The sequence below is a fragment of the Heterodontus francisci genome, chromosome 19, assembly GCF_036365525.1.
Source record: "Heterodontus francisci isolate sHetFra1 chromosome 19, sHetFra1.hap1, whole genome shotgun sequence".
Lineage (NCBI taxonomy): Eukaryota > Metazoa > Chordata > Chondrichthyes > Heterodontiformes > Heterodontidae > Heterodontus > Heterodontus francisci.
Genome location: NC_090389.1, coordinates 10,638,211 through 10,655,701, shown reverse-complemented (window position 1 = coordinate 10,655,701; position 17,491 = coordinate 10,638,211). Strand labels below are relative to the sequence as shown.

Here is a 17,491-nt window from a genome sequence, read left to right as displayed (position 1 = left end):
GTGTGAGGAGGGGGGGTCAGTGTGAGGAGGGGGGGGTCAGTGTGAGGAGGGGGGGTCAGTGTGAGGAGGGGGGGGTCAGTGTGAGGAGGGGGGGGTCAGTGTGATGGGGGGGGTCAGTGTGATGGGGGGGGGGGTCAGTGTGATGGGGGGGGGTCAGTGTGATGGGGGGGGGTCAGTGTGATGGGGGGGGTCAGTGTGATGGGGGGGGTCAGTGTGATGGGGGGGGTCAGTGTGATGGGGGGGGGTCAGTGTGATGGGGGGGGGGTCAGTGTGATGGGGGGGGTCAGTGTGATGGGGGGGGTCAGTGTGATGGGGGGGGTCAGTGTGATGGGGGGGTGTCAGTGTGATGGGGGGGTGTCAGTGTGATGGGGGGGTGTCAGTGTGATGGGGGGGGGTCAGTGTGATGGGGGGGGGGGTCAGTGTGATGGGGGGGGGGGGTCAGTGTGATGGGGGGGGGGGGTCAGTGTGATGGGGGGGGGTCAGTGTGATGGGGGGGGGGTCAGTGTGATGGGGGTGGGGTCAGTGTGATGGGGGTGGGGGTCAGTGTGATGGGGGGGGTGTCAGTGTGATGGGGGGGTGTCAGTGTGATGGGGGGGTCAGTGTGATGGGGGGGTCAGTGTGATGGGGGGGTCAGTGTGATGGGGGGGGGTCAGTGTGATGGGGGGGGTCAGTGTGATGGGGGGGGTCAGTGTGATGGGGGGGGGGTCAGTGTGATGGGGGGGGGTCAGTGTGATGGGGGGGGGTCAGTGTGATGGGGGGGGGTCAGTGTGATGGGGGGGGTCAGTGTGATGGGGGGGGTCAGTGTGATGGGGGGGGTCAGTGTGATGGGGGGGGTCAGTGTGATGGGGGGGGTCAGTGTGATGGGGGGGGGGTCAGTGTGATGGGGGGGGGTCAGTGTGATGGGGGGGGGTCAGTGTGATGGGGGGGGGGGGGGTCAGTGTGATGGGGGGGGGGGGGGGTCAGTGTGATGGGGGGGGTGTCAGTGTGATGGGGGGGGTCAGTGTGATGGGGGGTGGGTCAGTGTGATGGGGGGGGGTCAGTGTGATGGGGGGGGGGTCAGTGTGATGGGGGGGGGTCAGTGTGATGGGGGGGGGGTCAGTGTGATGGGGGGGGTCAGTGTGATGGGGGGGGGTCAGTGTGATGGGGGGGGTCAGTGTGATGGGGGGGGGGTCAGTGTGATGGGGGGGGGTCAGTGTGATGGGGGGGGGTCAGTGTGATGGGGGGGGGGTCAGTGTGATGGGGGGGGGTCAGTGTGATGGGGGGGGGGGTCAGTGTGATGGGGGGGGGGTCAGTGTGATGGGGGGGGGTCAGTGTGATGGGGGGGGGTCAGTGTGATGGGGGGGGGGGGTCAGTGTGATGGGGGGGGGTCATTGTGATGGGGGGGGGTCAGTGTGATGGGGGGGGGTCAGTGTGATGGGGGGGGGTCAGTGTGATGGGGGGGGGTCAGTGTGATGGGGGGGGGTCAGTGTGATGGGGGGGGGGTCAGTGTGATGGGGGGGGGTGATTGTGATGGGAGGTCAATCTCTCCCAGCCGGGGCTACATCGCCGTCGCAGATCTGCAGACGCCTCTCACCGCCTCAGTGCCCTCCAGCTCCGGTTGCTGTCCTCGGTTTCTCTCGGTTTCCGTGGTTGAAAGTGCTGCAGCCTTACACACTCCGAGACCGGCCAACGCGATATCCCGAGCTCTGGCCCCCGTTTCCCCGGTAACGCTCTACCCGCGGCCTCCTCACAGCCCCGACACCGCCACCATTTTACACTACGGGAGCCGCAGCCAACGCCGATGCAGCGCACATTCAAAACGCGGTCAGCCCGGTCCCGGAGAACCCGCCTGCCACTGCACGCATGCGCGCCCCGCTGTTGGGTGGGGGAGGGGTCTTCGTCTTTGCGCTGGGGCCTGGCAATAGGGGGCGCTGCAACCAGCCTCAGCTTTCCTGGGCAGTGGAGGTCGAGGCTCCTCGTCCAGGAGTTGGTCACAAGCTCTCAACATCGGAACATAGAGAGTAGGAGTAGGCCATTCTGCCCTTCGAGCCTGCTCCGCCATTCATTATGATCATGGCTGATCATCCAACTCAGTAACCTGTTCCTGCTTTCCCCCCATATCCTTTGATCCCTTTGGATCCAAGAGCTATATCTAACTCCTTCTTGAAAACATACAATGTTTTGGCCTCAACTGCTTTCTGTGGTGGCGAATTCCACAGGTTCACCACTCTCTGGGTGAAGAAATTTCTCCGCATCTCAGTCTTGAAAGATTTACCCCATATCCCTTAGACTATGACCCCTGGTTCTGGACTCCCCCACCATCGGGAACATCCTTCCTGCATCTATCCTGTCATGTCCTGTTAGAATTTTATAGGTTTCAATGAGATTCCCCCCTCACTCTTCTGAACTCCAGCAAATATAATCCTAACCGACTCAATCTCTCCTCATACTTCAGTCCCGCCATCCCAGGAATCAGTCTGGTAAACCTTCGCTGCACTCCCTCTACAGCAAGAACATCCTTCTTCAGATAAGGATACCCTGCTCCTGTACTCGAATCCTCTCGCTATGAAGGCCAACATACCATTTGCCCTTTTTACTGCCTGTTGCACCTGCATGCTTACCTTCAGCATCCTGTGCAGGAAAATACCCAGGTGTCTTTGCACATTTCCCTCTCTCAGTTTATAGCTGTTCAGATAATAGTCTGCCTTCCTGTTTCTGCTACCTCACATTTATCCACATTGTACTGCATCTGTCATGCATTTGCCCACTCACTCAACTTGTCCAAATCACCCTGAAGCCTCTCTGCATCCTCCTCACAATTCACCCTCCCCCCCAGTTTTGTGTCAACTGCATATTTGGAGATATTACATTTAGTTACCTCATCTAAATCATTAATATATATTGTGAATAGCTGGGGTCCTAGCGGTACCCCACTAGTCACTGCCTGCCATTCGGAAAAAAACCTGTTTATTCCCACTCTTTGTTTCCTGTCTGCCAACCAATTTTCTATCCATCGCAATACACTACCCCCAATCCCATGCGCTTTAATTTTACACACTAATCTCGTATGTGGGACTTTGTCAAAAGCCTTCTGAAAGTCCAAATGAACCACACTTCCCCACACAACGAGCAACCACCAATTCCCCACTGCCTTCAACCCCCTGGCCGATCCAGGACTGACCCCAGCACCCTGGCCGATCCAGGACTGACCCCAGCACCCCGACTGATCCAGCACTGACCCCAGCACCCTGGCCGATCCAGGACTGATCCCCCACTTCCACCCTAGCTAATCCATGAATGAACCCCCTTCCCCCACCCCCCACCCCTCACTCCAGGATTGACTGGCTGGGTCTGTCTAACTCCCGCCCCAGGATGGAATGAAAAGGACTGTTGATTTCCTCCCATAGTTGGACCAGTGAAGTCAGACCATCACCCTCCCTGGGATAAACTGGCAAGGACTGACCATGTCCCACCAGCAGATGGCCAATGGCTTTAAATCCAAGGAAAATCTCACCTCAGGAGCGCCAGCGCCAGCACCTGCATGATGTCCTTACTGGCCTCCTTCCGCGGTAAGATGCTCTGATTTTATGTTGTGAGAAAAGCGCAGTCTGGCTTTCCATATGAAAGGTCAGAAGGAGAAGCTGAGCCAAATTCAGAAAAGTACATACTGCGTGACTTGCTCAGCTATGTACATAACAGTTCAGAACTTCTGAATGTAGCTGACTTTGAAATTCATGCATATTTTATGAACTGAAACTTTCAATGTGCGAAGATGTGGAGAGTTGAGGTAAGTCAGTTGGAATCTTCAAAGCACGATTATGAGTTTAGCACACTGCCACACTTAGAACAAGAAATATGCATATAAGAAAGTAAATACAAAAGAAAAGCTCAATATCTGGATTGCAATCTAACACTTTCAATGTCGAGAACATCGAATGTGCATGATGTCCGACCACTTCTTGCACAGTACCATTGGCGGTCCAGCCAATTCTGACCCCAAACCTCCATTTCTGTCTCCCCCTTTAAGACCCTTCTTAAAACACAGAGGAAGATCGATACCCCAGAGTGATGGTAAATATCACAGGAGGGAATTACCAATGCCAGAGCGAGGATAAACACTCGCAAGAGGGAAATAGATAGCTCTAAGTCAGGATATATACACACAGGAAAGAGATAGATGCTCCAGAGTGAGTGTAAATACCCACAGGAGGGAGATAGATACTCCAGAGTGAGTGTAAACACGCAAAGGAGGGAGATAGATACTCCAGAGTGAGAGTAAATACCCAAAGGAGGGAGATGGATAGCCCAGAGTGAGTGTAAATACCCACAGGAGGCAGATAGATACCCCAGAGTGAGTGTAAATACCGACAGGAGGGAGTTCGATACTCCAGAGTGAGAGTAAATACCCAGAAGAGGGAGATAGATACTCCAGAGTGAGTGTAAATACCCACAGGAGGGAGTTAGATACTCCAGAGAAAGAGTAAATACCCACAGGAGGGAGTTAGATACTCCAGAGAGAGAGTAAATACCCACAGGAGGGAGTTAGATACTCCAGAGTGCGAGTAAATACCCACAGAAGGGAGTTAGATACTCCAGAGAGAGAGTAAATACCCACAGGAGGGAGTTAGATACTCCAGAGAGAGAGTAAATACCCACAGGAGTGAGTTAGATACTCCAGAGAGAGAGTAAATACCCACAGGAGGGAGTTAGATACTCCAGAGAGAGAGTAAATACCGACAGGAGGGAGATAGATACTCCAGAGTGAGAGTAAATACCCACAGGAGGGAGTTAGATGCTCCAGAGTGAGAGTAAATACCGACAGGAGGGAGATAGATACTCTAGAGTGAGAGTAAATACCCAGAGGAAGGAGATAGATACTCCAGAGTGAGTGTAAATACCCAGAAAAGGGAGATAGATACTCCAGAGTGAGTGTAAATACCCACAGGAGGGAGTTAGATACTCCAGAGTGAGAGTAAATAACCAGAAGAGGGAGATAGATACTCCAGAGTGAGAGTAAATACACACAGGAGGGAGATAGATACTCCAGAGTGAGAGTAAATACCCACAGGAGGGAGATGGATACTCCAGAGTGAGAGTAAATACCCAGAAGAGGGAGTTAGATACTCCAGTGAGAGTACATAACCAGAAGAGGGAGATAGATACTCCAGAGTGAGAGTAAATAACCAGAAAAGGGAGATAGATACTCCAGAGTGAGTGTAAATACCCACAGGAGGGAGTTAGATACTCCAGAGTGAGAGTAAATACCCACAGGAGGGAGTTAGATACTCCAGAGTGAGAGTAAATAACCAGAAGAGGGAGAGAGATACTCCAGAGTGAGTGTAAATACCCACAGGACGGAGATAGATACTCCAGAGTGAGCGTAAATACCCAGAAGAGGGAGATAGATACTCCAGAGTGAGTGTAAATACCCACAGGAGGGAGATAGATACTCCAGAGTGAGAGTAAATACCCAGAAGAGGGAGATAGATACTCCAGAGTGAGAGTAAATACCAACAGGAGGGAGTTAGATACTCCAGAGTGAGTATAAATACCCAGAAAAGGGAGATAGATACTCAGAGTGAGTGTAAATACCCACAGGAGGGTGTTAGATACTCCTGAGTGAGAGTAAATAACCAGAAGAGGGAGATAGATACACCAGAGTGAGAGTAAATAACCAGAAAAGGGAGATAGATACTCCAGAGTGAGTGTAAATACCCACAGGAGGGAGTTAGATACTCCAGAGTGAGAGTAAATACCCACAGGAGGGAGTTAGATACTCCAGAGTGAGAGTAAATAACCAGAAGAGGGAGAGAGATACTCCAGAGTGAGTGTAAATACCCACAGGACGGAGATAGATACTCCAGAGTGAGCGTAAATACCCAGAAGAGGGAGATAGATACTCCAGAGTGAGTGTAAATACCCACAGGAGGGAGATAGATACTCCAGAGTGAGAGTAAATACCCAGAAGAGGGAGATAGATACTCCAGAGTGAGAGTAAATACCAACAGGAGGGAGTTAGATACTCCAGAGTGAGTATAAATACCCAGAAAAGGGAGATAGATACTCAGAGTGAGTGTAAATACCCACAGGAGGGTGTTAGATACTCCTGAGTGAGAGTAAATAACCAGAAGAGGGAGATAGATACTCCAGAGTGAGTGTAAATACCCACAGGAGGGAGATAGATACTCCAGAGTGAGTGTAAATACCCACAGGAGGGAGTTAGATACTCCAGAGTGAGTGTAAATACCCAGAAAAGGGAGATAGATACTCCAGAGTGAGAGTAAATAACCAGAAGAGGGAGATAGATACTCCATAGTGAGAGTAAATACACACAGGAGGGAGATAGATACTCCAGAGTGAGAGTAAATACCCACAGGAGGGAGATGGATACTCCAGAGTGAGAGTAAATACTCAGAAGAGGGAGATAGATACTCCAGAGTGAGAGTAAATAACCAGAAAAGGGAGATAGATACTCCAGAGTGAGTGTAAATACCCACAGGAGGGAGTTAGATACTCCAGAGTGAGAGTAAATAACCAGAAGAGGGAGATAGATACTCCAGAGTGAGAGTAAATACACACAGGAGGGAGATAGATACTCCAGAGTGAGAGTAAATACCCACAGGAGGGAGATGGATACTCCAGAGTGAGAGTAAATACCCAGAAGAGGGAGTTAGATACTCCAGAGTGAGAGTAAATACCCAGAAGAGGGAGATAGAAACTCCAGAGTGAGAGTAAATACCCACAGGAGGGAGATAGATACTCCAGAGTGAGAGTAAATACCCACAGGAGGGAGATGGATACTCCAGAGTGAGAGTAAATACCCAGAAGAGGGAGTTAGATACTCCAGAGTGAGAGTAAATAACCAGAAAAGGGAGATAGATACTCCAGAGTGAGTGTAAATACACACAGGAGGGAGATAGATACTCCAGAGTGAGAGTAAATACACACAGGAGGGAGATAGATACTCCAGAGTGAGAGTAAATACCCACAGGAGGGAGATGGATACTCCAGAGTGAGAGTAAATACCCAGAAGAGGGAGTTAGATACTCCAGAGTGAGAGTAAATAACCAGAAAAGGGAGATAGATACTCCAGAGTGAGTGTAAATACCCACAGGAGGGAGTTAGATACTCCAGAGTGAGAGTAAATAACCAGAAGAGGGAGATAGATACTCCAGAGTGAGAGTAAATACACACAGGAGGGAGATAGATACTCCAGAGTGAGTGTAAATACCCACAGGAGGGAGTTAGATACTCCAGAGTGAGAGTAAATACCCACAGGAGGGAGTTAGATACTCCAGAGTGAGAGTAAATAACCAGAAGAGGGAGAGAGATACTCCAGAGTGAGTGTAAATACCCACAGGACGGAGATAGATACTCCAGAGTGAGCGTAAATACCCAGAAGAGGGAGATAGATACTCCAGAGTGAGTGTAAATACCCACAGGAGGGAGATAGATACTCCAGAGTGAGAGTAAATACCCAGAAGAGGGAGATAGATACTCCAGAGTGAGAGTAAATACCCACAGGAGGGAGTTAGATACTCCAGAGTGAGTATAAATACCCAGAAAAGGGAGATAGATACTCAGAGTGAGTGTAAATACCCACAGGAGGGTGTTAGATACTCCTGAATGAGAGTAAATAACCAGAAGAGGGAGATAGATACTCCAGAGTGAGTGTAAATACCCACAGGAGGGAGATAGATACTCCAGAGTGAGTGTAAATACCCACAGGAGGGAGTTAGATACTCCAGAGTGAGTGTAAATACCCAGAAAAGGGAGATAGATACTCCAGAGTGAGTGTAAATACCCACAGGACGGAGATAGATACTCCAGAGTGAGAGTAAATACCCAGAAGAGGGAGATAGATACTCCAGAGTGAGTGTAAATACCCACAGGAGGGAGTTAGATACACCAGAGTGAGCGTAAATAACCAGAAGAGGGAGATAGATACTCCAGAGTGAGAGTAAATACCCACAGGAGGGAGTTAGATACTCCAGAGTGAGTGTAAATACCCACAGGAGGGAGTTAGATACTCCAGAGAGAGAGTAAATACCCACAGGAGGGAGGTAGATACTCCAGAGTGAGTGTAAATACCCACAGGAGGGAGTTAGATACTCCAGAGAGAGAGTAAATACCCACAGGAGGGAGTTAGATACTCCAGAGAGAGAGTAAATACCCACAGGAGTGAGTTAGATACTCCAGAGAGAGAGTAAATACCCACAGGAGGGAGTTAGATACTCCAGAGAGAGTAAATACCGACAGGAGGGAGATAGATACTCCAGAGTGAGAGTAAATACCCACAGGAGGGAGTTAGATGCTCCAGAGTGAGAGTAAATACCGACAGGAGGGAGATAGATACTCCAGAGTGAGAGTAAATACCCAGAAGAGGGAGATAGATACTCCAGAGTGAGAGTAAATACCCACAGGAGGGTGTTAGATACTCCTGAGTGAGAGTAAATAACCAGAAGAGGGAGATAGATACTCCAGAGTGAGTGTAAATACCCACAGGAGGGAGATAGATACTCCAGAGTGAGTGTAAATACCCACAGGAGGGAGTTAGATACTCCAGAGTGAGTGTAAATACCCACAGGAGGGAGTTAGATACTCCAGAGTGAGAGTAAATAACCAGAAGAGGGAGATAGATACTCCAGAGTGAGAGTAAATACACACAGGAGGGAGATAGATACTCCAGAGTGAGTGTAAATACCCACAGGAGGGAGTTAGATACTCCAGAGTGAGAGTAAATACCCACAGGAGGGAGTTAGATACTCCAGAGTGAGAGTAAATAACCAGAAGAGGGAGAGAGATACTCCAGAGTGAGTGTAAATACCCACAGGACGGAGATAGATACTCCAGAGTGAGCGTAAATACCCAGAAGAGGGAGATAGATACTCCAGAGTGAGTGTAAATACCCACAGGAGGGAGATAGATACTCCAGAGTGAGAGTAAATACCCAGAAGAGGGAGATAGATACTCCAGAGTGAGAGTAAATACCCACAGGAGGGAGTTAGATACTCCAGAGTGAGTATAAATACCCAGAAAAGGGAGATAGATACTCAGAGTGAGTGTAAATACCCACAGGAGGGTGTTAGATACTCCTGAGTGAGAGTAAATAACCAGAAGAGGGAGATAGATACTCCAGAGTGAGTGTAAATACCCACAGGAGGGAGATAGATACTCCAGAGTGAGTGTAAATACCCACAGGAGGGAGTTAGATACTCCAGAGTGAGTGTAAATACCCAGAAAAGGGAGATAGATACTCCAGAGTGAGTGTAAATACCCACAGGACGGAGATAGATACTCCAGAGTGAGAGTAAATACCCAGAAGAGGGAGATAGATACTCCAGAGTGAGTGTAAATACCCACAGGAGGGAGATAGATACTCCAGAGTGAGAGTAAATACCCAGAAGAGGGAGATAGATACTCCAGAGTGAGAGTAAATACCCACAGGAGGGAGTTAGATACACCAGAGTGAGCGTAAATAACCAGAAGAGGGAGATAGATACTCCAGAGTGAGAGTAAATACCCACAGGAGGGAGTTAGATACTCCAGAGTGAGTGTAAATACCCACAGGAGGGAGTTAGATACTCCAGAGAGAGAGTAAATACCCACAGGAGGGAGGTAGATACTCCAGAGTGAGTGTAAATACCCACAGGAGGGAGTTAGATACTCCAGAGAGAGAGTAAATACCCACAGGAGGGAGTTAGATACTCCAGAGAGAGAGTAAATACCCACAGGAGTGAGTTAGATACTCCAGAGAGAGAGTAAATACCCACAGGAGGGAGTTAGATACTCCAGAGAGAGTAAATACCGACAGGAGGGAGATAGATACTCCAGAGTGAGAGTAAATACCCACAGGAGGGAGTTAGATGCTCCAGAGTGAGAGTAAATACCGACAGGAGGGAGATAGATACTCCAGAGTGAGAGTAAATACCCAGAAGAGGGAGATAGATACTCCAGAGTGAGAGTAAATACCCACAGGAGGGTGTTAGATACTCCTGAGTGAGAGTAAATAACCAGAAGAGGGAGATAGATACTCCAGAGTGAGTGTAAATACCCACAGGAGGGAGATAGATACTCCAGAATGAGTGTAAATACCCACAGGAGGGAGTTAGATACTCCAGAGTGAGTGTAAATACCCACAGGAGGGAGTTAGATGCTCCAGAGTGAGAGTAAATACCGACAGGAGGGAGATAGATACTCCAGAGTGAGAGTAAATACCCAGAAGAGGGAGATAGAAACTCCAGAGTGAGAGTAAATAACCAGAAAAGGGAGATAGATACTCCAGAGTGAGTGTAAATACCCACAGGAGGGAGTTAGATACTCCAGAGTGAGAGTAAATAACCAGAAGAGGGAGATAGATACTCCAGAGTGAGAGTAAATACACACAGGAGGGAGATAGATACTCCAGAGTGAGTGTAAATACCCACAGGAGGGAGTTAGATACTCCAGAGTGAGAGTAAATACCCACAGGAGGGAGTTAGATACTCCAGAGTGAGAGTAAATACCCAGAAGAGGGAGATAGATACTCCAGAGTGAGTGTAAATACCCACAGGACGGAGATAGATACTCCAGAGTGAGCGTAAATACCCAGAAGAGGGAGATAGATACTCCAGAGTGAGTGTAAATACCCACAGGAGGGAGATAGATACTCCAGAGTGAGAGTAAATACCCAGAAGAGGGAGATAGATACTCCAGAGTGAGAGTAAATACCCACAGGAGGGAGTTAGATACTCCAGAGTGAGTATAAATACCCAGAAAAGGGAGATAGATACTCAGAGTGAGTGTAAATACCCACAGGAGGGTGTTAGATACTCCTGAGTGAGAGTAAATAACCAGAAGAGGGAGATAGATACTCCAGAGTGAGTGTAAATACCCACAGGAGGGAGATAGATACTCCAGAGTGAGTGTAAATACCCACAGGAGGGAGTTAGATACTCCAGAGTGAGTGTAAATACCCAGAAAAGGGAGATAGATACTCCAGAGTGAGTGTAAATACCCACAGGACGGAGATAGATACTCCAGAGTGAGAGTAAATACCCAGAAGAGGGAGATAGATACTCCAGAGTGAGTTTAAATACCCACAGGAGGGAGATAGATACTCCAGAGTGAGAGTAAATACCCAGAAGAGGGAGATAGATACTCCAGAGTGAGAGTAAATACCCACAGGAGGGAGTTAGATACACCAGAGTGAGCGTAAATAACCAGAAGAGGGAGATAGATACTCCAGAGTGAGAGTAAATACCCACAGGAGGGAGTTAGACACTCCAGAGTGAGTGTAAATACCCACAGGAGGGAGTTAGATACTCCAGAGAGAGAGTAAATACCCACAGGAGGGAGGTAGATACTCCAGAGTGAGTGTAAATACCCACAGGAGGGAGTTAGATACTCCAGAGAGAGAGTAAATACCCACAGGAGGGAGTTAGATACTCCAGAGAGAGAGTAAATACCCACAGGAGTGAGTTAGATACTCCAGAGAGAGAGTAAATACCCACAGGAGGGAGTTAGATACTCCAGAGAGAGTAAATACCGACAGGAGGGAGATAGATACTCCAGAGTGAGAGTAAATACCCACAGGAGGGAGTTAGATGCTCCAGAGTGAGAGTAAATACCGACAGGAGGGAGATAGATACTCCAGAGTGAGAGTAAATACCCAGAAGAGGGAGATAGATACTCCAGAGTGAGAGTAAATACCCACAGGAGGGTGTTAGATACTCCTGAGTGAGAGTAAATAACCAGAAGAGGGAGATAGATACTCCAGAGTGAGTGTAAATACCCACAGGAGGGAGATAGATACTCCAGAGTGAGTGTAAATACCCACAGGAGGGAGTTAGATACTCCAGAGTGAGTGTAAATACCCACAGGAGGGAGTTAGATACTCCAGAGTGAGAGTAAATAACCAGAAGAGGGAGATAGATACTCCAGAGTGAGAGTAAATACACACAGGAGGGAGATAGATACTCCAGAGTGAGTGTAAATACCCACAGGAGGGAGTTAGATACTCCAGAGTGAGAGTAAATACCCACAGGAGGGAGTTAGATACTCCAGAGTGAGAGTAAATAACCAGAAGAGGGAGAGAGATACTCCAGAGTGAGTGTAAATACCCACAGGACGGAGATAGATACTCCAGAGTGAGCGTAAATACCCAGAAGAGGGAGATAGATACTCCAGAGTGAGTGTAAATACCCACAGGAGGGAGATAGATACTCCAGAGTGAGAGTAAATACCCAGAAGAGGGAGATAGATACTCCAGAGTGAGAGTAAATACCCACAGGAGGGAGTTAGATACTCCAGAGTGAGTATAAATACCCAGAAAAGGGAGATAGATACTCAGAGTGAGTGTAAATACCCACAGGAGGGTGTTAGATACTCCTGAGTGAGAGTAAATAACCAGAAGAGGGAGATAGATACTCCAGAGTGAGTGTAAATACCCACAGGAGGGAGATAGATACTCCAGAGTGAGTGTAAATACCCACAGGAGGGAGTTAGATACTCCAGAGTGAGTGTAAATACCCAGAAAAGGGAGATAGATACTCCAGAGTGAGTGTAAATACCCACAGGACGGAGATAGATACTCCAGAGTGAGAGTAAATACCCAGAAGAGGGAGATAGATACTCCAGAGTGAGTGTAAATACCCACAGGAGGGAGATAGATACTCCAGAGTGAGAGTAAATACCCAGAAGAGGGAGATAGATACTCCAGAGTGAGAGTAAATACCCACAGGAGGGAGTTAGATACACCAGAGTGAGCGTAAATAACCAGAAGAGGGAGATAGATACTCCAGAGTGAGAGTAAATACCCACAGGAGGGAGTTAGATACTCCAGAGTGAGTGTAAATACCCACAGGAGGGAGTTAGATACTCCAGAGAGAGAGTAAATACCCACAGGAGGGAGGTAGATACTCCAGAGTGAGTGTAAATACCCACAGGAGGGAGTTAGATACTCCAGAGAGAGAGTAAATACCCACAGGAGGGAGTTAGATACTCCAGAGAGAGAGTAAATACCCACAGGAGTGAGTTAGATACTCCAGAGAGAGAGTAAATACCCACAGGAGGGAGTTAGATACTCCAGAGAGAGTAAATACCGACAGGAGGGAGATAGATACTCCAGAGTGAGAGTAAATACCCACAGGAGGGAGTTAGATGCTCCAGAGTGAGAGTAAATACCGACAGGAGGGAGATAGATACTCCAGAGTGAGAGTAAATACCCAGAAGAGGGAGATAGATACTCCAGAGTGAGAGTAAATACCCACAGGAGGGTGTTAGATACTCCTGAGTGAGAGTAAATAACCAGAAGAGGGAGATAGATACTCCAGAGTGAGTGTAAATACCCACAGGAGGGAGATAGATACTCCAGAGTGAGTGTAAATACCCACAGGAGGGAGTTAGATACTCCAGAGTGAGTGTAAATACCCACAGGAGGGAGTTAGATAGTGCAGAGTGAGAGTAAATAACCAGAAGAAGGAGATAGATACTCCAGAGTGAGTGTAAATACCCACAGGAGGGAGTTAGATACTCCAGAGTGAGTGTAAATACCCAGAAAAGGGAGATAGATACTCCAGAGTGAGTGTAAATACCCACAGGACGGAGATAGATACTCCAGAGTGAGAGTAAATACCCAGAAGAGGGAGATAGATACTCCAGAGTGAGTTTAAATACCCACAGGAGGGAGATAGATACTCCAGAGTGAGAGTAAATACCCAGAAGAGGGAGATAGATACTCCAGAGTGAGAGTAAATACCCACAGGAGGGAGTTAGATACACCAGAGTGAGCGTAAATAACCAGAAGAGGGAGATAGATACTCCAGAGTGAGAGTAAATACCCACAGGAGGGAGTTAGACACTCCAGAGTGAGTGTAAATACCCACAGGAGGGAGTTAGATACTCCAGAGAGAGAGTAAATACCCACAGGAGGGAGGTAGATACTCCAGAGTGAGTGTAAATACCCACAGGAGGGAGTTAGATACTCCAGAGAGAGAGTAAATACCCACAGGAGGGAGTTAGATACTCCAGAGAGAGAGTAAATACCCACAGGAGTGAGTTAGATACTCCAGAGAGAGAGTAAATACCCACAGGAGGGAGTTAGATACTCCAGAGAGAGTAAATACCGACAGGAGGGAGATAGATACTCCAGAGTGAGAGTAAATACCCACAGGAGGGAGTTAGATGCTCCAGAGTGAGAGTAAATACCGACAGGAGGGAGATAGATACTCCAGAGTGAGAGTAAATACCCAGAAGAGGGAGATAGATACTCCAGAGTGAGAGTAAATACCCACAGGAGGGTGTTAGATACTCCTGAGTGAGAGTAAATAACCAGAAGAGGGAGATAGATACTCCAGAGTGAGTGTAAATACCCACAGGAGGGAGATAGATACTCCAGAGTGAGTGTAAATACCCACAGGAGGGAGTTAGATACTCCAGAGTGAGTGTAAATACCCACAGGAGGGAGTTAGATACTCCAGAGTGAGAGTAAATAACCAGAAGAGGGAGATAGATACTCCAGAGTGAGAGTAAATACACACAGGAGGGAGATAGATACTCCAGAGTGAGTGTAAATACCCACAGGAGGGAGTTAGATACTCCAGAGTGAGAGTAAATACCCACAGGAGGGAGTTAGATACTCCAGAGTGAGAGTAAATAACCAGAAGAGGGAGAGAGATACTCCAGAGTGAGTGTAAATACCCACAGGACGGAGATAGATACTCCAGAGTGAGCGTAAATACCCAGAAGAGGGAGATAGATACTCCAGAGTGAGTGTAAATACCCACAGGAGGGAGATAGATACTCCAGAGTGAGAGTAAATACCCAGAAGAGGGAGATAGATACTCCAGAGTGAGAGTAAATACCCACAGGAGGGAGTTAGATACTCCAGAGTGAGTATAAATACCCAGAAAAGGGAGATAGATACTCAGAGTGAGTGTAAATACCCACAGGAGGGTGTTAGATACTCCTGAGTGAGAGTAAATAACCAGAAGAGGGAGATAGATACTCCAGAGTGAGTGTAAATACCCACAGGAGGGAGATAGATACTCCAGAGTGAGTGTAAATACCCACAGGAGGGAGTTAGATACTCCAGAGTGAGTGTAAATACCCAGAAAAGGGAGATAGATACTCCAGAGTGAGTGTAAATACCCACAGGACGGAGATAGATACTCCAGAGTGAGAGTAAATACCCAGAAGAGGGAGATAGATACTCCAGAGTGAGTGTAAATACCCACAGGAGGGAGATAGATACTCCAGAGTGAGAGTAAATACCCAGAAGAGGGAGATAGATACTCCAGAGTGAGAGTAAATACCCACAGGAGGGAGTTAGATACACCAGAGTGAGCGTAAATAACCAGAAGAGGGAGATAGATACTCCAGAGTGAGAGTAAATACCCACAGGAGGGAGTTAGATACTCCAGAGTGAGTGTAAATACCCACAGGAGGGAGTTAGATACTCCAGAGAGAGAGTAAATACCCACAGGAGGGAGGTAGATACTCCAGAGTGAGTGTAAATACCCACAGGAGGGAGTTAGATACTCCAGAGAGAGAGTAAATACCCACAGGAGGGAGTTAGATACTCCAGAGAGAGAGTAAATACCCACAGGAGTGAGTTAGATACTCCAGAGAGAGAGTAAATACCCACAGGAGGGAGTTAGATACTCCAGAGAGAGTAAATACCGACAGGAGGGAGATAGATACTCCAGAGTGAGAGTAAATACCCACAGGAGGGAGTTAGATGCTCCAGAGTGAGAGTAAATACCGACAGGAGGGAGATAGATACTCCAGAGTGAGAGTAAATACCCAGAAGAGGGAGATAGATACTCCAGAGTGAGAGTAAATACCCACAGGAGGGTGTTAGATACTCCTGAGTGAGAGTAAATAACCAGAAGAGGGAGATAGATACTCCAGAGTGAGTGTAAATACCCACAGGAGGGAGATAGATACTCCAGAGTGAGTGTAAATACCCACAGGAGGGAGTTAGATACTCCAGAGTGAGTGTAAATACCCACAGGAGGGAGTTAGATAGTGCAGAGTGAGAGTAAATAACCAGAAGAAGGAGATAGATACACCAGAGTGAGTGTAAATACCCACAGGACGGAGATAGATACTCCAGAGTGAGCGTAAATACCCAGAAGAGGGAGATAGATACTCCAGAGTGAGGGTAAATACCCACAGGAGGGAGATAGATACTCCAGAGTGAGCGTAAATACCCAGAAGAGGGAGATAGATACTCCAGAGTGAGAGTAAATACCCAGAAGAGGGAGATAGATACTCCAGAGTGAGAGTAAATACCCACAGGAGGGAGTTAGATACTCCAGAGTGAGTATAAATACCCAGAAAAGGGAGATAGATACTCAGAGTGAGTGTAAATACCCACAGGAGTGTGTTAGATACTCCTGAGTGAGAGTAAATAACCAGAAGAGGGAGATAGATACTCCAGAGTGAGTGTAAATACCCACAGGAGGGAGATAGATACTCCAGAGTGAGTGTAAATACCCACAGGAGGGAGTTAGATACTCCAGAGTGAGTGTAAATACCCAGAAAAGGGAGATAGATACTCCAGAGTGAGTGTAAATACCCACAGGACGGAGATAGATACTCCAGAGTGAGAGTAAATACCCAGAAGAGGGAGATAGATACTCCAGAGTGAGTGTAAATACCCACAGGAGGGAGATAGATACTCCAGAGTGAGAGTAAATACCCAGAAGAGGGAGATAGATACTCCAGAGTGAGAGTAAATACCCACAGGAGGGAGTTAGATACACCAGAGTGAGCGTAAATAACCAGAAGAGGGAGATAGATACTCCAGAGTGAGAGTAAATACCCACAGGAGGGAGTTAGATACTCCAGAGTGAGTGTAAATACCCACAGGAGGGAGTTAGATACTCCAGAGAGAGAGTAAATACCCACAGGAGGGAGGTAGATACTCCAGAGTGAGTGTAAATACCCACAGGAGGGAGTTAGATACTCCAGAGAGAGAGTAAATACCCACAGGAGGGAGTTAGATACTCCAGAGAGAGAGTAAATACCCACAGGAGTGAGTTAGATACTCCAGAGAGAGAGTAAATACCCACAGGAGGGAGTTAGATACTCCAGAGAGAGTAAATACCGACAGGAGGGAGATAGATACTCCAGAGTGAGAGTAAATACCCACAGGAGGGAGTTAGATGCTCCAGAGTGAGAGTAAATACCGACAGGAGGGAGATAGATACTCCAGAGTGAGAGTAAATACCCAGAAGAGGGAGATAGATACTCCAGAGTGAGAGTAAATACCCACAGGAGGGTGTTAGATACTCCTGAGTGAGAGTAAATAACCAGAAGAGGGAGATAGATACTCCAGAGTGAGTGTAAATACCCACAGGAGGGAGATAGATACTCCAGAGTGAGTGTAAATACCCACAGGAGGGAGTTAGATACTCCAGAGTGAGTGTAAATACCCACAGGAGGGAGTTAGATACTCCAGAGTGAGAGTAAATAACCAGAAGAGGGAGATAGATACTCCAGAGTGAGAGTAAATACACACAGGAGG

At 47.8% G+C, this 17,491-nt stretch overlaps 1 protein-coding gene across 4 annotated transcripts in view; it reads right to left on the bottom strand.

The window, feature by feature from the left end:
• LOC137379949 (E3 ubiquitin-protein ligase RNF123) overlaps positions 1-1,839 on the bottom strand; it is a 536,536-nt gene extending 534,697 nt beyond the window's left edge. For all 4 annotated transcript variants that reach the window (XM_068051365.1, XM_068051363.1, XM_068051364.1 and 1 more), the window contains exon 1: positions 1,574-1,839. The gene's annotated coding sequence lies outside the window, so the exon portion shown is untranslated. The remainder of the gene's footprint in view (positions 1-1,573) is intronic.
• Positions 1,840-17,491: the final 15,652 nt, after the last annotated feature.